Genomic DNA, 22262 nt, shown 5'->3' on the forward strand with positions numbered 1-22262 from the left:
ACACTAATGGCCAAAATCTGTGAGTTGGATCCTGGCCCAGACAAAGTAGGAACCGAGCAAGATCCTGACCCTCGTCAACTGATGTTAACCCTGGAAATGGAGGTGATGATGATGAGACTCAGATACCTGAGGCGCATGCATACTGTTCTGCGATGTCAGGACAGAAAGAGGAGGTGTGGGACAACATAGAGCCTAATAATGAAGTTTTAGGTCCCACTTGATGTGAACCAAGAGGCACACAGCTGAGTACTCAGAAGATGAGGAGGAGGAAGACAAAGTCGTTAAATTGGTGATTCCTAGTGATGAGCGAGTACTAAAAAGCTCGAGTGCTCGAGGCTCGGGCCGAGCATCCCAAGATACTCGTGTACTCGGCCCGAGCACCGAGCCCAATGTTATCCTATGGGAGACCCGAGTATTTTTATGAAATGACCCCCGGCAGCATGTAGAAACCCTAAAAATGTCACAAAAGTCTTAGAAGAGTGCTCAAATGACATGGCAACAGCATGGGGAAGATCCCTTGAAGCATTTATCACTCAAAAGTCACAGCTGTGAACAATTTTGTCTGCGTTTTACGCCATTTTTACGGACTCACCAGAAAACCTTCCAAAATGACACCAAAATGAATTTTCATGGCGGAAATGTTAAGGGCACATACCCAATAGTGAGATAGAGCTGGTGTATGTTACATTTGGAGATTACATGAAAGATTTTTCGTGAAAACATTGTGTGGCACTTCGATGTCCCTGAGAAGAGACGTACATGAAGGCCTCTTGAGTCTAATGTGCCCATTTTGAGAAAGTGGGTCTATTGTAGTATAGCCCTTTGGCAGGGCAGCCAAAAATTGGGAGGCTCCACGTTGTCCCTGGATAGAGACGTGCATGAGGGCCTGTAAACCTGAAGTGCCCATTGTAAGGAAGTGGGTCTATTGTAGTATAGCCCTTTGGCAGGGCAGCCAAAAATTGGGAGGCTCCACATTGTCCCTGGATAGAGATGTGCATGAGGGCCTGTAAACCTGAAGTGCCCATTGTAAGGAAGTGGGTCTATTGTAGTATAGCCCTTTGGCAGGGCAGCCAAATATTGGGAGGCTCCACGTTGTCCCTGGATAGAGACGTGCATGAGGGCCTGTAAACCTGAAGTGCCCATTGTAAGGAAGTGGGTCTATTGTAGTATAGCCCTTTGGCAGGGCAGCCAAAAATTGGGAGGCTCCATGTTGTCCCTGGATAGAGACGTGCATGAGGGCCTGTAAACCTGAAGTGCCCATTGTAAGGAAGTGGGTCTATTGTAGTATAGCCCTTTGGCAGGGCAGCCAAAAATTGGGAGGCTCCACATTGTCCCTGGATAGAGACGTGCATGAGGGCCTGTAAACCTGAAGTGCCCATTGTAAGGAAGTGGGTCTATTGTAGTATAGCCCTTTGGCAGAGCAGCCAAAAATTGGGAGGCTCCACGTTGTCCCTGGATAGAGACGTGCATGAGGGCCTGTAAACCTGAAGTGCCCATTGTAAGAAAGTGGGTCTATTGTAGTATAGCCCTTTGGCAGGGCAGCCAAAAATTGGGAGGCTCCACATTGTCCCTGGATAGAGACCTGTTAGGTTCTTAGTGTGTCCGTGCTTGCATTTAAAAACCGCACGTGTGTGCCTGTTGGTGGCAGCGTTCAGGTGCACTTGTGTGCGTTTTGCACAAACTTGGATATAACGCACAAGTCTAGTGAATACACATCAGCACAGCATTGCAAAATGCGCAAGGGCGTTGGCAACGAACAAGGAAGTGGACGTGATGGTGGTGCAGGCAGAGACCGAGGTCGTGTGCAAGCTCTAATTTCGCCACAACAAAGGGCCACATCTACTCGCTCGCACGTCCTGTCCCAAATTCTTGGGGACCGCAGCAGTACACCGCTCTTGAACCAAGACCAGTGTCAACAGGTTGTTAGTTGGATAGCGGATAATGCTTCCAGTCAGATTGGCACCACCACAAACACTCTGTCTTCCACACGGTCAAGTGTCAGTAGCCGTGATACTGCACCGCACATTTCAGAACCTGATCCTCCTTTCTACCACCATGCCGAGTACACGTCCACGGACATTACTGATCCCACACTTGGACACTCGGAAGAGCTGTTCGCGTTTCCATTCACACATTCTGGCCTCTCGCCAGCTCCTGTTGAAGTGGGCCATGACGAGATTGTATGTACAGATGCCCAAATATTTGAGCAGCCACGTTCTCACAAAGTTGGCAACGTGTCTCAACAAGGGGTGGACGATGATGAGACACAATTGTCAGGAAGTCAGGAGGAGGAGCAGGGTGCGGAAGAGGAAGACGACGTGGTGGATGATCCAGTAACTGACCCAACCTGGCAGGAGGATATGCAGAGCGAGGACAGCAGTGCACAGGGGGAGGGAGGCGTAGCATCCCAACAGGCAGTAAGAAGCAGGGTGGTGGCCCCAGGCAGACGTCAGGCAACCGTTCCCCGGAACAACAACACGACACAAGGTGCCTGTACAAATGTTAGGTCTTCCCGAGTCTGGCAGTTTTTTAAGTTGGCTCCAGATGATTCTAAAAAGGCCATTTGCAACACCTGCCATGCCAGCATCAGCAGGGGTACCAAAACTAGCAGCCTGACCACCACCAGCATGATCAGGCACATGTCAGCCAAGCACCCGACTTTGTGGGATGTACAACAGAGTCGAGGAGCAGTGCTTGCTGATGTCACTGCTACGTTTTCGCTTGTTGTGCATGCGAGCCAATCCCCTGTCCATGCTGCCCGCGAACAAGCCTCCTCCGGCCCTGCACCTGCAGTTGCCCACGCAGAAATAACACCATCATCAAGCACGTCCTTGTCCCAGCGCAGCGTTCAGTTATCCATTCAGCAAACCTTTGAACGCAGGCGCAAATACACTGCCAACGCCCCACATGCCACACTTCTAAATGCTAACATTTCGCGACTGCTTGCGCTGGAAATGTTGCCTTTTAGGCTGGTGGAGACAGAAGCATTCCGAGACCTGATGGCGGCAGCTGTCCCACGTTACTCAGTCCCCAGCCGCCACTTTTTCTCCCGGTGTGCCGTCCCCGCATTGCATAACCACGTGTCACAAAACATCACACGTGCCCTGAACAACGCTGTTTCAGCCAAAGTCCACCTAACCACAGACACGTGGACAAGTGCTTGTGGGCAAGGCCGCTACATCTCGTTGACGGCACACTGGGTTAATATTGTGGAAGCTGGGACGCAGTCTGAGCGAGGGACGGAACACGTCCTTCCCACACCAAGTTTTGCAGGCCCTACCTCAGTCAGGGTTTCACCCACACTCTACAGCTCCGGAATGTCATGGTCCTCAGCCTCCTCCCTCTCCTGCGCATCCTCATACACTTTACCCTTCACACCAGTCCCAAGCTGGAAGTGTCGCGGGCGGAGGAGGGGACGCTGCGCTCTCCCACTGCTCGGGTCCGGCTGCCGCTGCTCTACGGCTGCTGCTGCTCGGTGGCTCGAGCGATGGCCAGATCCCGGGGACTCGAGCGGCGCTCCTCGCCCATGAGTGAAAAGGGGTGGTTTGGGTTTTGGGGATATTGTCCGTGACGCCACCCACGGTTGTGGTGATTGTGTGGACACCACTGCTGCTCTGGACGGGGATCCCGGGAGCCTGTGACAGGGAGCAGCTTTGTTGTTATTTCTCCCCTCCGTGGGTAGGGGGGTTGGTTGTCCGGGGGCCCGGTGATGGGGTAGAGATGGATGACAGGCGTGTTGCGGGGCCTGATGAGGTGCAGGGTCGCAGGGGCAGCGCTGTGCCGCATGGCACGGAGGTACTCACTCAGCCCAATGATGATGACACAGTTCACGGTAAAACAAGCGGCTGGATGGACGAGTCCCTCGGACGGCTGCGGTTGTTCCTCCCTGCAGGTTAGTGATGACTGTCTCTCCCTGCACCTAAGTTCAGTGTTGGTAGCGATGGGTTCCCACCGGTAACCCACTCCCCGACCTGGATATGGGCCGGAGGAGCCCCTTTTGCCCACAGGCGCTGGCCCTGGGAGACGGTTGCCCTTGGCGGTGGCGGTGTCTCCCCTTCACGGTTAGACGGTTGCCTTCTATCGGGACTTGGCTGTTTGGAAACCTGGAGGTCCCCTTCACTAACGGATTTGGCAAATTCACGGCGACACCAAGCCTTGCCGGGATCCGAAAGGCCCCTGCCAATGGTGCTGGCTTCTCTTTGTGTACCGGTCCGGTACCGCCGGGTCACCACCCGTCCACGGTCCTTACGGCAGACTCCAATCGGCCTCCACTGCAGACGGTCACCACATCCTGCCAACCTTGCTGTCCTGTCCGGGCCACACACCCGGACCAACTTCAGGCTCTTTGCTGTCACTTTTCTCCTCTCTACTACTTTCCTCCTTCCACTTCCTTAGCTTAACTCTCACTGCCTGTGTTTTCCCTCCTCCAGGACTGTGAACTCCTTGGTGGGTGGAGACCAACCGCCTGGCTCCACCCCCTGGTGTGGACAATAGCCCCTGGGGAAGGCAACAAGGATTTTGTGTTTTGGCTATGATGTGCCTGCAGGGAGTGTGGGGTGTGTAAGTGATGTGCTCTGTGGCCCCTGGCTTGTCCAGGGCGACACAGAAGCACTGCAGCACTGCCTCGGCGAAGCGGCAACAGGCTGTGCTGAAGCTAATCTGCATAGGTGACAAACCCCACAATGCAGAAGAGGTGTGGACAGCTCTGAAACAGCATGCAGATCACTGGCTCACACCTCTGAACCTAAAGCCAGGAAAGGTCATGTGTGACAATGGCCGGAACCTGGTGGCGGCTTTGAGGCGAGGCCAGCTGACACATGGTCCATGCGTGGCCCATGTGCTCAACCTCGTGGTTCAGCGGTTTCAAAAGTCATACCCAGAGCTGTCTGATCTGCTGGTAAAAGTTCGCCGCCTGTCTGCACATTTTCGAAAGTCACCTACTGCTTCAGCCGGCCTTGCCGGCTTTCAGCTCCATTTGCATCTTCCGGCTCACAGACTGGTGTGTGATGTCCCCACGCATTGGAATTCAACTCTGCACATGTTGGTCAGGATATGGGAGCAGACGAGGGCAGTTGTTGAGTACCTGCATCATCTAAGCCGTAAGGAAATGGGTCAAACTCCACACATAACACCTGAGGAGTTGAGATGGATGTCCGACCTATGTACCATCCGCCAAAACTTTGAGGACTCCACCAAGATGGTGAGCGGCGATGACGACATTATTAGCGTCACCATACCACTTCTCTGCCTTCTAAAATGGTCTCTGCTCAAAAACAAACATAATGCATTGCAGGCGGAGCGCGATGAGTTGGAGCAAGAAACAGTAGTGGGTGTGGGTGATAACACACAGCCCAGTTTCGTCTCATCACAACGTGCAGTGGTGAACTATGATGAGGAGGAGGATGAAGACATGGAGCAACTCTCCGGCCAAATTGAGGATATGACATGCAGTCATATCCTTGGTTCAGCGTGGCTGGCCAGAGGACAGGGTAGATGATGAGGAGGAGGAGGAGGACAGCATGTTCAGTCATCGTGTTGGTCAGGATACTGAAGTGATGGCTGTTAAGAGTCTGGCACACATGGCTGACTTTATGGTAAGCTGCCTGTCTCGTGACCCTCGCGTTAAGAACATCTTGGCCGACAATCATTACTGGTTGGTAACACTGTTAGATCCACGCTAAAAGGAGAACTTTATGTCTCTTATTCCCGAGGCGGAGAAGTCAGGCAAAATGCAGCAGTTCCAGAAGGCCATAGGTCAGGAATCAGTGGACAACCAAGGCGTACAGCCGAGAGGGGCACAAGTCCAATCCGCCAGAGGTAGGGGAACAGTCTTTAAGATGTGGGACAGTTTTCTCAGCCCCTCACATACCACAGCCCCTGAGGTGCAGGGTAGTGCCACAAGAAATCCTAAGTTTGCCCAGATGCTCACGGAGTACCTTGCAGATCAAACAACTGTACTCCGACATTCCTCTGTGCCTTACAATTAATGGGTATCCAAGCTGGACACGTGGCATGAATTGGCTCTCTACGCCTTGGAAGTCCTGGCCTGCCCTGCCGCTAGCGTTTTGTCAGAGCGTGTTTTTAGTGCCGCAGGTGGAATCATTACAGATAAACGCACCCGCCTGTCAACTGAAAATGCTGACAGGCTGACTCTGATCAAGATGAACAAGGGTTGGATTGGGCCAGACTTCACCACACCACCAGCAAATGACAGCGGAATTTAAAGTTTGTAACGGGAATTTGCCATGTACCTCCACTCACCCATGGTAACACACTTCTGGACTTTGGCTAATCGCTGGACTGCTCCTCCTTCTCCTCATGCGCCATCATGATGACCGTTACAATAGTTAGGCCGTTGTTTCAGGTATACCCCCAGTGGTAAATTTTTTCGCCCATTCTTTCAGAATGGGCATTACAATGACAGGATACCCGCTCCTTTGCAATGGGAACAATGTTTTGAGGCCCTCATGCACATCTCTATCCAGGGACAATGTGGAGCCTCCAAATTTTTGGCTGCCCTGCCTAAGGGCTATACTACAATAGACCCACTTCCTTACAATGGGCACTTCAGGTTTACAGGCCATCATGCACGTCTCTATGCAGGGACAATATGGAGCCTGACGCTGCCACCGACAGGCACACACGTGCGGTTTTTAAATGCAAGCACGGACGCACTAAGAACCTAACAGGTTTTTAGGAGCGACAATTACTGAGAAGTCTGACACTATCAGACACTTCTGACTGACGTGTATTATACACTAGACTTGTGCGTTATATAATAGTTTGTGCAAAACGTGCACCTGTACGCTGCCACCGAGAGGCAAACACGTGCGGTTTTTAAATGCAAGCACGGACGCACTAAGAACCTAACAGGTTTTTAGGAGCGACAATTACTGAGAAGTCTGACACTATCAGACACTGCTGACTGACGTGTATTATTCACTACACTTGTGCGTTATATAATAGTTTGTGCAAAACGTGAACCTGTACGCTGCCACCGACAGGCACACACGTGCGGTTTTTAAATGCAAGCACGGACGCACTAAGAACCTAACAGGTTTTTAGGAGCGACAATTACTGAGAAGTCTGACACTATCAGACACTGCTGACTGACGTGTATTATTCACTAGACTTGTGCGTTATATAATAGTTTGTGCAAAACGTGCACCTGTACGCTGCCACCGACAGGCACACACGTGCGGTTTTTAAATGCAAGCACGAACGCACTAAGAACCTAACAGGTTTTTAGGAGCGACAATTACTGAGAAGTCTGACACTATCAGACACTGCTGACTGACGTGTATTATTCACTAGACTTGTGCGTTATATAATAGTTTGTGCAAAACGTGCTCCTGTACGCTGCCACCGACAGGCACACACGTGCGTTTTTTAAATGCAAGCACGGACGCACTAAGAACCTAACAGGTTTTTAGGAGCGACAATTACTGAGAAGTCTGACACTATCTGGACTGTTTTAGACTGTGTACATCAGCCCCAGATATGATGAAGGCTGGTATACGGTCACCACTAGGAATGGCTAAATACCCTGCCTGCCTGCCTGCCTGCCAGGTATACTGCTACAATAGTCCTGACAAGGACTCTTCTGGTCACTAGCCTGTATTCCGACCTGGCTATACCCTGCCTGTATACAGCAACAATAGTCCTGAGAAGGACTCTGCTACTGTACTCCGACCTGGCTATACCCTGCCTGCCTGTATACAACTATAATAGTCCTGAGAAGGACTTCTGGTCACACTGTTTGCAGCCCTGCTACGGAAATAACTATAAAGGGCCGCAAACCTTTCCCTGAAGCAGCAACACTCTCCCTGCACTGACTGTCTAGATGGCTGTGTGCAGAGCACAGCGCACCCGCCGGTATAAAGGCTCGGTCACGCTGTGCAGGCCGGCCAATCACTGTAATTCCACAACTAAAAGGGCTGTGGCATTGCAGTGGTCTGCCAGCCAATCCCTGCATGAGGGCTGGCTCTCAAAAGAGCGCCAACATGCAGGGATGAAGACCACGAGTACAGCACGAGTATCGCGAGATTACTCGGTCCCCGCCGAGTAGCCCGAGTACAGTGATACTCGTGCGAGTACCGAGTAGTAACAAGCATACTCGCTCATCACTAGTGATTCCAGCAAAAACACGCAGTGATGCAACCATGAGAAACCCTGCATCCTCAGCCACATCTCTGGCTGTGGCCAGCGGCACTCACGGGTCTACAGTTTTCAGGAAACGTTGCCTATTTTGAGACCGCAAAGGATGACCCAACTTTTGTTATCTGCCAACGTTGCAAACAACGACTCAGTAAAGGCAAAAGTTCAGATAATTTGACTACTACATGTTTGAACCGGCTCATGCACAACCAACATGCATTACTGTGGGAATCTTACTCCATTAAAATGCACACTACCAGGTCTACCCAATCAGCTGCCAACACCTGCCAACAAAAGCAACCATGTCTGCTGCTTCTTCGTCCTCCTGTGACACCGTTGAAACTATTCTCACCCAGGTCTACAACCGCAGAACCTGCACAGATGGGGATGAGTAAGCGCTCATCTGCTGTTATGGAAGTGGCTATGCCTGTTTTTTTTTACCCCTATGAGACACCGAGGCCACATCCTGTGAGTTGCATGGCATATTCCTAACAGCCGTGCAAAGACATTATGGGGAAATAGTGGGACAATTGATGCCACTGTCCTGCTGTCCAAGCTGTGTCTTGTCTGTACTGGCAGGGGTGTGGGAGCAAGAGATCAAATTCTGTCACCCATGCACTACTTGATTGTTAAAATTGAAATGCCATGCCACATCCTGTGTGTTGCATGGACCATAACCCCTTGCTGTGCAAGGACACTATGAAGAAATAGGGGTGGCAATTGATGCCACTGTTCTGCTGACTGCTTGAAATGTTTTTAAATTTCAAAATTCCAAGATGGGTCTTCAAGTTCCGTCTTGTCTGTATTAGCACAGGTGGAGGAGCAAGAGGCCTAATCCTATCACTCATCCTCTTTCTATTTTTAAAATTGAAATGCCAGGCCACATCCTGTTGGATGACAATACCTCACTGCTGTGCAAAGACACTATGGATAAATGGGGGAGGTGAAAATTGATGTCACTTTCCTGCTGCCTGCTTGAAATGTTTTTAAATATCAAGATTCCAAGATGGATCTTCAAGTTGTGTTTTGTCTGTGCTGGCAGAGGTGTAGGAGCAAGATGCCTAATCCTATCACTCAGGCATCTCTTGATTATTAAAATTGAAATGCCAGGCCACATCCTTTGTGCAAGTCAACTCAATCAGGCATTGCTGAAATTAATATGTATTAGAGAACACAGTCACACAGCTGCATAGTTGTGGGTCACTAGCCAGACCAAGTTTGAACAATGACTGTATCAGGCTATATGTACTGTCAGGCTATGCATTCTGACAAGCTACCACCAGGGGGCGTGGAAGCCGAGAGGTACAATACAAACCCGAAGATAGTAGCAAAGCACAGGGGTAAACACACAGAGACAAACAAGGAGTCAGCAAGCCAAGTCTATGCCAGGAGGTCAAATCAGGACAGAGGGAAAGAAAAAAAACATAAGCTGGGAGCAAGCACAGAGATCGGGAGTCAGGAGAGCACATCTATACAAAAACAGGAAGCTGAGACTAAGTCAGGTCACTCACGATACCGAAGTTAGAAGCCAGGAGGTTAATCAGAACAATGGAGGGGCAGGGACCGAGACAGAGAATGGGAGCAGGGTCGGGAGGATAAGAGAGACAAACAAAACACGGGGAATGCAGGTCAGGAAAAGGTCAGCTGGTAACGGATCAAAGAACTCACACAACCAAAAACACACGCTGTAAACAGGAAAGCTCCGAGAGAGATTACGTCAAGATAAAGCAGCATGAGTCCCGTACCGAGGCACAGCAGAGCAAACCCTGCCAACCAGACTTAACCCTACAGAGGCCAGCAGAGGTCATGACAGGCTGTTTCCTCTACACCTGGAGCCAGGCAAGGCCATGTGTGATAATGGTACAAACCTGGTGATGGTACTACACCTGGGCGACATCACACATGTGCCTTGCATTGCTCACATCCTCAATGTGGATGCGCTGCTGCAGAAGGCACAGTCACTTTGTGCTCACTTTTAAAAATGGAAATGCCAGGCAACATCCTGTATGTTGCATGGCCTATACCTCCCTGCTGTGGGGCAACTGAGGCTACTGTCCTGCTGTTCGCCTGAAATGTTTTTAAATCTCAAGACTCCAAGATGGGTTTCCAAGCAGTGTCTTGTTTGTACTGGCAGGGATTTGGGAGCACCATCATTATACCTGTCTCTCATCCACCTCAATATTTCTTATGTCAATAGTCTAAAAATCTAATTGCTCTGCCAAAACAGTGAGGCTGCACTGTGAAACATATTTTTGCTGTTTTGGGAGCTTTTTGACCCCCCTAAAGGTGTTTTCTCTGCCTTAAGTTTGGCATCCTATTGAATCCAATTGGGTTCAAAAAGCTTGTCTTTGGTTCGGCGAACTTAGCATTCTTTTAGTAAGGCTCGGTGAACCATACTTTGAAAGGTTCGCTCATCTCTACTCTTATCATCAAGGCGGTCAGGACAGCACTGAATTCTATCTCTAGCAAAGGCTGATGAGTATTGGGACTACTTGACTGTGAAGGGTGGGTCAAAGAATGGTTTCACATGAAATAGATTGCAAGGAAGCTGCTAGCAACAAAACTGACATTAATATCACTATGTCTGATCAAAGCAGATACATGATACAGAAATTTAATAAAGACAAGATCACTACTTGTGGATCTGGTAATTTCGTACCCATGCATACAAGCAACCGGACTGAGCACGGACTGCCCTCCTCATTTTGTCTCATTGTTTTCTGCTCGAAGCCTATGGAAGGACTCTGATCAACTGGGCTAACCAGCCACGCCGAACAGACTGGTTCCCTGAATTACATGCATGATCCATTTTACCACAAGATGAGTGAATTACTATTCAAGCCCTCCTTGAGATCACCCAGAAAAGCGCCATCTGTCCCCTTTCTTTTCTAGGAATTTTTTCCCACTCTGCAAATTATCTCCTGTGGAATGCTAAGTAAAACCTGAAAATATTCACTGTTGGTGTCACATAGCAGTTCTGCTTTTCATAATTCATTATTCCCCTATACATTGTGACTGGTGTGCAACTCTTTATCCTATTGTTTAGTTGTATATTTTTGAGTCTTGCACCTTGTTCACACTATGGTGTTCCAGACGTACATTCTTTTATTAGTATGCATTTTCTGTCTGAGAACCCTGCCCTACCCATAGCCATGTGTCTTATTTCACACATATATAGCTTGGGCCTTTGCTTCCCATATACAGCAAGTTTCTTAACTGCAGGTGAGGTTACAAATAAGTTAGGGACCCCAAAAATAGAGATTACCTTGGCGTTTGGTTTGGGGCTCTTTTGCATTGATCAATACAATGGCTAAACATCTCTCATTCCTATTATTCATAGCAATTATGCACATACCATTTTCAGGTTTTTCACTTTTTTCAGATAGTCCATTGTATTTTTCAGTCTAGTATTCACAAAACCGACATTAATATCACTATGTCTGATCAAGGCAGATACATGATACAGATATTTAATAAAGACAAGATCACTACTTGTGGATCTGGTAATTTCGTACCCATGCATACAAGCAACCGGACTGAGCACGGACTGCCGTCTCATTGTTTTCTGCTCGAAGCCTATGGAAGGATTCTGATCAACTCGGCTAACCAGCCACGCCAGACAGACTGGTTTCCTGAATTACATGCATGATCCAGTTTACCACAAGATGAGTGCATTACTATTCAAGCCCTCCTTGTGATCACAAAATTTTACACCCAGTAAAGCGCCACCTGTCCCCTTTCTTTTCTAGGAATTTTTTCCCACTTTGCAAATTATCTCCTGTGCAATGCTAAAAACCTTAAAATATGCACTGTTGGTTTCTCCTGAGGTCTGGAGTTGGGGAACAATGCCCTAGATAGACCAGAACAATTCACAGAGGATCCATTTTGAGCCTAATAACCTGAAATACACAGGGCCTTGCATATTCAAACACAGTGTCGGATTGGCTATCAGAGGAACCGCCAGTAATACCAGTCCTGGCTGCGGTTACCTGGGTTGAACTCAGAAGCTCTCACCTGAGCTCCGGAGTGCAGCCTGGACGGAACTCAGGGTTTGCAGGACTGAACCACGAGTGCCAACTGATTCCCCGGATTTTGCGGTTCAGTTAATGACAGCTGCGGACAGGCTGGGCTGAACTCTGAAGCTCTCACCTGAGCTCCGGAGTTAAGCCCGGCCTGTCAGCAGTTGTGACATGAACTGAACCGCAATCGCCGTGGAATCATTCGGTGTTCACGGTTCAGTTTTGAAAACCATGAGTTCAGTCCAGGCTGCCCTCTGGAGATCAGGTGAGAGCTCCGGAGTTCCATCCAGGTAACGGCAGCCAGGATTGGTATTACTGGAGATTCCTCCAATAGCCAGTACAATTCTGATCAAACACTTGCCTTTTCACACACTGCTGGGGACTCTAATGGCATCAGGTGTGGCCAAATGAGCTTTCCGAAAATATACTGCAGTTGTTATACTACATTACCTGGCACAGCCAATCAGGGAAGCTCTCTCATACAGTAAATAAGATGAAAGCCAGTCAAGAATTGAGATTTTATGTACATTGTAGGAATAGGTGAGGGTGCCCAGATCATTACATCTAGGGTTAGAAAAAGACCTAATCTGATTATACTACTTTCTGTGCTGAAGCAGATTGAAAATTGGAGTGTTAGTTTCAGTCTGTGCATAGTAGCCCAAATATTTAAGTGACATATAGTGAAGTGCTGTACCTGTATTGTCACTCACTGTTACTGGGAATTGTTTGATCTGTAACATGCTGGAGTACCACTACATTACTAGTATTTTATATATTCATTTTTCACACACACTGCATACATGGAGAGCATTATTAAACATCTCAGTGCTTTTTTCGTAACTAAAACAAAATCCTAAATTCAAGGCTGTGTCACAGAAATGCTTCCTACCATGTAAGATGGGCAAGACTTTTTTACATCCTTAAAATATAGTTTCACAATCCAGTAAGTAACACACTATTGTCTACTTCACAAAGTTTTTTGATATTTTTTGAACTTTGTTGCTTCAAAAGTTTAATATTACATGTCACCCAAACATTCAGACCTACTGCAGATGCTTTCTTTTGGAACATGAAACTTCCTAACTTTTTTTACCATCCTATTTTAAAAAAGCAACAGTTTTTTTTTAAATGGTACATCCTATGTTGGCTCCCTGACTTTCATGCAGATGTGCACGCCGAGCTTGCTTCTTTCCCTGCACATGTCGACTGCAGGTGAATTGGAGATCCATTTAAATATCACTGTCAATCTCTGACAGTGGTATCTAACAAGTGCCGCTGGGGAATGCATCATTCCCTGCTCCCATCGGCGCCCCTGTAACATGATTGAATGGTGATAAAGTGTTGCTCCACAGCTTGGGGTCAGCTGATGACCCCTGTTTCTGTCATAGTGAACTTCCTGTGAACGCTGGCTACATTCCGACGTTCATAGGAAGTCAGCATTTCTGCTGTACAGAGGAGTGCTGATGCCCTGCTTTGTGCAGCACAAGTGATCGGATGATCACAGCTTCAAGTAAACTAGGAGGGCTACCAAAAACAATAAAAAGTGTGAAAAAAGTTTTAAAAACCTGAAAATTATAAAAAAAATACAATCTCAAATCACCCCACTTTGACCCCACTGAATTAAAACAATTAAAAAAACAAACAAACACATATCTGGTATCATTCATAAATGTCCAATCAATCAAAATATAAATTAAATTAATCTGACCTGTAAAGGGTGTAATGAGAAAAAATAAAAAAAATCTGAAATATGGATTTTGGCTGCCACAACATTGCAATGAAATGCAATACGAGGTGATCAAAACATCACCAAAATTATATATTTTTAAAATGTCAGCTAAGGGCCAAAAAAATAGCCTATATACAGCCCAGATTCTGACAAATGAGAATGTTACAGGTTTTACAGCAGCATGACACCACAAGCACCTTGTTGTTTTTTTGTTTTTTATTGTACCAATTAAAAAAAAAACTATACATGTTTGGCATCTACAAACTTCGTACTGACGTAGAGAATCATATTGAACTCCAAAAATTAAGGAATTGCATTGTTTTTTTGCAATTTCACAGCACTTCAAAACATTTTTCCCATTTTCCAGTACAATATGTGGCAGAAAGAATGCTGTAATTCAAAATTACAACCCATCTACAAAACACAATGAAAAAATAAAAAAGTTTTTTTTTTCTTCCCCTTGGAAGAAGGGGAGGAAAAAACGAAAATCGAAAATTACCGAGCTGTGAAGGGGTTACATATAAAAAACACACCATCGCCACAAGAAAAAAATAAATGTGGAATACTTAAAGAGTTTGTCCCATTCGGGACATTAAATTTAAAGGAGATGCCATGTAGCGTATGTTTGATAAATGCATGTCCCAATGTAGAGTGGAAAGAATACAAATCCAGTGGTGGCTTCCAGAAAAGAAGAGGTGGTTGCACATGTACGACTCTCTACATTAATTTCTATACGAGCTCTGACAAAAGTACCGTATTTTTCGCTTTATAAGACGCACCTGATTATAAGACGCATCCCCAAATTTGGTGAAGGAAAAGAGAATTATTTTTCTTTTAATGTTAAATGGGGTCCATCTTATAATGCCAGTGTCCCTCTAACAAATCATATAGGGTATATGTCCCTCATAGCCCCCCATCCTAAAATTAGCCCCCTTAATCTGGATATGGCCCCCTTATATTGAATATAGCCCCCTTGTGATGGCACACGTTCCCCTGTGCTGCCTATGGCCCCCTATGGATTGCATACATTCCCCTGTGCTGCCTATGGCCCCCTATGGATTGTATACATTCCCCTGTGCTGCCTATGGTCCCCTATGGATTGCACACGTTCCCCTGTGTTAGATAGCACCCCCATAGTGCTGCGCATGGACCCTATATAGATCGCACAAGTCCCCCTGTGTTAGATATCGCCCCCATAGTGCTGTCCATGGCCCCTATATAGATCGCACAAGTCCCCCTGTGTTAGATATCGCCCCCATAGTGCTGCCCATGGCCCCTATATAGATCGCACAAGTCCCCCTGTGTTAGATATTGCCCCATAGTGCTGCCCATGGCCCCTATATAGATCGCACAAGTCCCCTTGTGTTAGATATTGCCCCCATAGTGCTGGCCATGGCCCCTATATAGATCGCACAAGTACCCCTGTGTTAGATATCGCCCCCATAGTGCTGCCCATGGCCCCTATAGATCGCACAAGTCCCCCTGTGTTAGATATCGCCCCCAGGCTGCTGCCCATAGTAAAATAAAACACTCTTTCCTTACCTCCTCCAGCGCTGAGCTCCCTCCTGTCTGGCTCCATGCTTCTCTTCCTTACTTCCTGGTTCTCAGTGCGGTCATGTGATCGGCACAGCAGACTGAGATCTCTGCCTGCCTGATCACAGTGGAAACAGGGACACGGGGAGAAACACTGGAGGGGGTAAGTAAAGCTTTTTTATTTTAGAATGAGCAGCAGCATGGGGGCCAAATCTAACACAGGGGGGGGGGGCATGTGCTATCACAGTGGGACGCAGGCTCATATAATATGCACCACTGCCCCAGCCCCTCACTGCGTGCAATTTCAGCACCACCGGAGATGGACAGCGGCTGTGCATATTATATGAGCGGGAGCAGGAGATCAATTTTTCTGGCTAACACGGTACCATGATATAATTTTATATGATACATTATAGGAACTCTGACAAGTTCTGAATAAACCTCATGGGACCTGTGTATCGAACAGATGGCGGATTCTTTCAATCTCCCTTACATGTCTCAGATGGGACAAACTTTTCAATTACGCAGTTAAGGACAGACATACACTTGTACTTATAGTCAGAGATAAGCATAAAACAATATAATCATTATACCTTCATAAAGTGGCCATATAGTGCTCAGTAGAGTTGAGCGCGGTTCGTGGTTCGTGGTTCTCCAGTTCGCGGCTCGAGTGATTTTGGGGCATGTTCTAGATCGAACTAGAACTCGAGCTTTTTGCAAAAGCTCGGTAGTTCTAGAAACGTTCGAGAACGGTTCTAGCAGCCAAAAAACAGCTAAATCATAGCTTGGTTTCTGCTGTAATAGTGTAAGTCACTCTGTGAATCAAACTATTATCACATTTCAGTGTATAGTGTGCGTGAACAGCGCCTTCAGATCACTGCTGTTTCTATAATGGCGATCGCCATTTTTTTTTTTTTTTTTCTTGTCTTCCTTCCCTAAGTGCGCGCGTCTTGTGGGGCGGGCCAGCATGTCAGCCAATCCCAGACACACACACAGCTAAGTGGACTTTGAGCCAGAGAAGCAACGGCATGTGTGATAGGATCTGCATGTCACATGTCCCTGCATTATAAAACCGGACATTTTCTTCACGGACGCCATTATCTGCCTTCTGCGTCTTTGGTGTCAGACATCACTGTCGCAGCTCCGTCTTCCTGAGTCCTATAGCCGATACAGCTGTATGCGCTGCATACACAGCGTTAGACAGCTTAGGGAGAGCACTTTATAGCAGTCCTTTTAAGGGCTCCAACCGGCAGGGTCAGAGAGCCATAGGTGACAGGTCCTGCAAACAGCAACAGCGTCTGTGTAGCCCAGGTCAGGGATTTCCTACCTGCATTTCACCATTAGGAGGGAATAGAAAGGCAGGCTTCCATTCCTCTACCCAGAGCACCACAATCCTGCCACTGTACCCTCTTGTCCTCTGCACACTCCAACTGATAACTAAGCCATTATACTAGCAAACACTCAGTGTACCTAGTGGCATCCTATACGTGGCTATTGGACTTTGCTATAGTCCCACTAGTGCAAAGACATTTGCAGAGCGCGTCTGCCTGCATTGCACACTACAACTCATTCTAAACAAGCCATTATACTAGCAAACACTCAGTGTACCTAGTGGCATCCTATACGTGGCTATTGGACTTTGCTATAGTCCCACTAGTGCAAAGACATTAGCAGAGCACATCTGCCTGCATTGCACACTACAACTCATTCTAACCAAGCCATTATACTAGCAAACACTCAGTGTACCTAGTGGCATCCTATACGTGGCTATTGGACTTTGCTATAGTCCCACTAGTGCAAAGACATTTGCAGAGCGCGTCTGCCTGCATTGCACACTACAACTCATTCTAAACAAGCCATTATACTAGCAAACACTCAGTGTACCTAGTGGCATCCTATACGTGGCTATTGGACTTTGCTATAGTCCCACTAGTGCAAAGACATTAGCAGAGCACATCTGCCTGCATTGCACACTACAACTCATTCTAACCAAGCCATTATACTAGCAAACACTCAGTGTACCTAGTGGCATCCTATACGTGGCTATTGGACTTTGCTATAGTCCCACTAGTGCAAAGACATTAGCAGAGCACATCTGCCTGCATTGCACACTACAACTCATTCTAACCAAGCCATTATACTAGCAAACACTCAGTGTACCTAGTGGCATCCTATACGTGGCTATTGGACTTTGCTATAGTCCCACTAGTGCAAAGACATTTGCAGAGCGCGTCTGCCTGCGTTGCACACTACAACTCATTCTAACCAAGCCATTATACTAGCAAACACTCAGTGTACCTAGTGGCATCCTATACGTGGCTATTGGACTTTGCTATAGTCCCACTAGTGCAAAGACATTTGCAGAGCGCGTCTGCCTGCGTTGCACACTACAACTCATTCTAACCAAGCCATTATACTAGCAAACACTCAGTGTACCTAGTGGCATCCTATACGTGGCTATTGGACTTTGCTATAGTCCCACTAGTGCAAAGACATTTGCAGAGCGCGTCTGCCTGCGTTGCACACTACAACTCATTCTAAACAAGCCATTATACTAGCAAACACTCAGTGTACCTAGTGGCATCCTATACGTGGCTATTGGACTTTGCTATAGTCCCACTAGTGCAAAGACATTAGCAGAGCACATCTGCCTGCATTGCACACTACAACTCATTCTAACCAAGCCATTATACTAGCAAACACTCAGTGTACCTAGTGGCATCCTATACGTGGCTATTGGACTTTGCTATAGTCCCACTAGTGCAAAGACATTTGCAGAGCGCGTCTGCCTGCGTTGCACACTACAACTCATTCTAACCAAGCCATTATACTAGCAAACACTCAGTGTACCTAGTGGCATCCTATACGTGGCTATTGGACTTTGCTATAGTCCCACTAGTGCAAAGACATTTGCAGAGCGCGTCTGCCTGCATTGCACACTACAACTCATTCTAAACAAGCCATTATACTAGCAAACACTCAGTGTACCTAGTGGCATCCTATACGTGGCTATTGGACTTTGCTATAGTCCCACTAGTGCAAAGACATTAGCAGAGCACATCTGCCTGCATTGCACACTACAACTCATTCTAACCAAGCCATTATACTAGCAAACACTCAGTGTACCTAGTGGCATCCTATACGTGGCTATTGGACTTTGCTATAGTCCCACTAGTGCAAAGACATTTGCAGAGCGCGTCTGCCTGCATTGCACACTACAACTCATTCTAAACAAGCCATTATACTAGCAAACACTCAGTGTACCTAGTGGCATCCTATACGTGGCTATTGGACTTTGCTATAGTCCCACTAGTGCAAAGACATTAGCAGAGCACATCTGCCTGCATTGCACACTACAACTCATTCTAACCAAGCCATTATACTAGCAAACACTCAGTGTACCTAGTGGCATCCTATACGTGGCTATTGGACTTTGCTATAGTCCCACTAGTGCAAAGACATTAGCAGAGCACATCTGCCTGCATTGCACACTACAACTCATTCTAACCAAGCCATTATACTAGCAAACACTCAGTGTACCTAGTGGCATCCTATACGTGGCTATTGGACTTTGCTATAGTCCCACTAGTGCAAAGACATTTGCAGAGCGCGTCTGCCTGCGTTGCACACTACAACTCATTCTAACCAAGCCATTATACTAGCAAACACTCAGTGTACCTAGTGGCATCCTATACGTGGCTATTGGACTTTGCTATAGTCCCACTAGTGCAAAGACATTTGCAGAGCGCGTCTGCCTGCGTTGCACACTACAACTCATTCTAACCAAGCCATTATACTAGCAAACACTCAGTGTACCTAGTGGCATCCTATACGTGGCTATTGGACTTTGCTATAGTCCCACTAGTGCAAAGACATTTGCAGAGCGCGTCTGCCTGCGTTGCACACTACAACTCATTCTAACCAAGCCATTATACTAGCAAACACTCAGTGTACCTAGTGGCATCCTATACGTGGCTATTGGACTTTGCTATAGTCCCACTAGTGCAAAGACATTTGCAGAGCGCGTCTGCCTGCGTTGCACACTACAACTCATTCTAACCAAGCCATTATACTAGCAAACACTCAGTGTACCTAGTGGCATCCTATACGTGGCTATTGGACTTTGCTATAGTCCCACTAGTGCAAAGACATTTGCAGAGCGCGTCTGCCTGCATTGCACACTACAACTCATTCTAAACAAGCCATTATACTAGCAAACACTCAGTGTACCTAGTGGCATCCTATACGTGGCTATTGGACTTTGCTATAGTCCCACTAGTGCAAAGACATTAGCAGAGCACATCTGCCTGCATTGCACACTACAACTCATTCTAACCAAGCCATTATACTAGCAAACACTCAGTGTACCTAGTGGCATCCTATACGTGGCTATTGGACTTTGCTATAGTCCCACTAGTGCAAAGACATTTGCAGAGCGCGTCTGCCTGCGTTGCACACTACAACTCATTCTAAACAAGCCATTATACTAGCAAACACTCAGTGTACCTAGTGGCATCCTATACGTGGCTATTGGACTTTGCTATAGTCCCACTAGTGCAAAGACATTTGCAGAGCGCGTCTGCCTGCATTGCACACTACAACTCATTCTAAACAAGCCATTATACTAGCAAACACTCAGTGTACCTAGTGGCATCCTATACGTGGCTATTGGACTTTGCTATAGTCCCACTAGTGCAAAGACATTTGCAGAGCGCGTCTGCCTGCGTTGCACACTACAACTCATTCTAACCAAGCCATTATACTAGCAAACACTCAGTGTACCTAGTGGCATCCTATACGTGGCTATTGGACTTTGCTATAGTCCCACTAGTGCAAAGACATTTGCAGAGCGCGTCTGCCTGCGTTGCACACTACAACTCATTCTAACCAAGCCATTATACTAGCAAACACTCAGTGTACCTAGTGGCATCCTATACGTGGCTATTGGACTTTGCTATAGTCCCACTAGTGCAAAGACATTAGCAGAGCACATCTGCCTGCATTGCACACTACAACTCATTCTAACCAAGCCATTATACTAGCAAACACTCAGTGTACCTAGTGGCATCCTATACGTGGCTATTGGACTTTGCTATAGTCCCACTAGTGCAAAGACATTTGCAGAGCGCGTCTGCCTGCATTGCACACTACAACTCATTCTAAACAAGCCATTATACTAGCAAACACTCAGTGTACCTAGTGGCATCCTATACGTGGCTATTGGACTTTGCTATAGTCCCACTAGTGCAAAGACATTTGCAGAGCGCGTCTGCCTGCGTTGCACACTACAACTCATTCTAACCAAGCCATTATACTAGCAAACACTCAGTGTACCTAGTGGCATCCTATACGTGGCTATTGGACTTTGCTATAGTCCCACTAGTGCAAAGACATTTGCAGAGCGCGTCTGCCTGCATTGCACACTACAACTCATTCTAAACAAGCCATTATACTAGCAAACACTCAGTGTACCTAGTGGCATCCTATACGTGGCTATTGGACTTTGCTATAGTCCCACTAGTGCAAAGACATTAGCAGAGCACATCTGCCTGCATTGCACACTACAACTCATTCTAACCAAGCCATTATACTAGCAAACACTCAGTGTACCTAGTGGCATCCTATACGTGGCTATTGGACTTTGCTATAGTCCCACTAGTGCAAAGACATTTGCAGAGCGCGTCTGCCTGCGTTGCACACTACAACTCATTCTAACCAAGCCATTATACTAGCAAACACTCAGTGTACCTAGTGGCATCCTATACGTGGCTATTGGACTTTGCTATAGTCCCACTAGTGCAAAGACATTTGCAGAGCGCGTCTGCCTGCATTGCACACTACAACTCATTCTAAACAAGCCATTATACTAGCAAACACTCAGTGTACCTAGTGGCATCCTATACGTGGCTATTGGACTTTGCTATAGTCCCACTAGTGCAAAGACATTAGCAGAGCACATCTGCCTGCATTGCACACTACAACTCATTCTAACCAAGCCATTATACTAGCAAACACTCAGTGTACCTAGTGGCATCCTATACGTGGCTATTGGACTTTGCTATAGTCCCACTAGTGCAAAGACATTTGCAGAGCGCGTCTGCCTGCATTGCACACTACAACTCATTCTAAACAAGCCATTATACTAGCAAACACTCAGTGTACCTAGTGGCATCCTATACGTGGCTATTGGACTTTGCTATAGTCCCACTAGTGCAAAGACATTAGCAGAGCACATCTGCCTGCATTGCACACTACAACTCATTCTAACCAAGCCATTATACTAGCAAACACTCAGTGTACCTAGTGGCATCCTATACGTGGCTATTGGACTTTGCTATAGTCCCACTAGTGCAAAGACATTAGCAGAGCACATCTGCCTGCATTGCACACTACAACTCATTCTAACCAAGCCATTATACTAGCAAACACTCAGTGTACCTAGTGGCATCCTATACGTGGCTATTGGACTTTGCTATAGTCCCACTAGTGCAAAGACATTTGCAGAGCGCGTCTGCCTGCGTTGCACACTACAACTCATTCTAACCAAGCCATTATACTAGCAAACACTCAGTGTACCTAGTGGCATCCTATACGTGGCTATTGGACTTTGCTATAGTCCCACTAGTGCAAAGACATTTGCAGAGCGCGTCTGCCTGCGTTGCACACTACAACTCATTCTAACCAAGCCATTATACTAGCAAACACTCAGTGTACCTAGTGGCATCCTATACGTGGCTATTGGACTTTGCTATAGTCCCACTAGTGCAAAGACATTTGCAGAGCGCGTCTGCCTGCGTTGCACACTACAACTCATTCTAACCAAG

The sequence above is a fragment of the Anomaloglossus baeobatrachus genome, chromosome 2 (genome assembly GCF_048569485.1).
Source record: "Anomaloglossus baeobatrachus isolate aAnoBae1 chromosome 2, aAnoBae1.hap1, whole genome shotgun sequence".
Taxonomy (NCBI): domain Eukaryota; kingdom Metazoa; phylum Chordata; class Amphibia; order Anura; family Aromobatidae; genus Anomaloglossus; species Anomaloglossus baeobatrachus.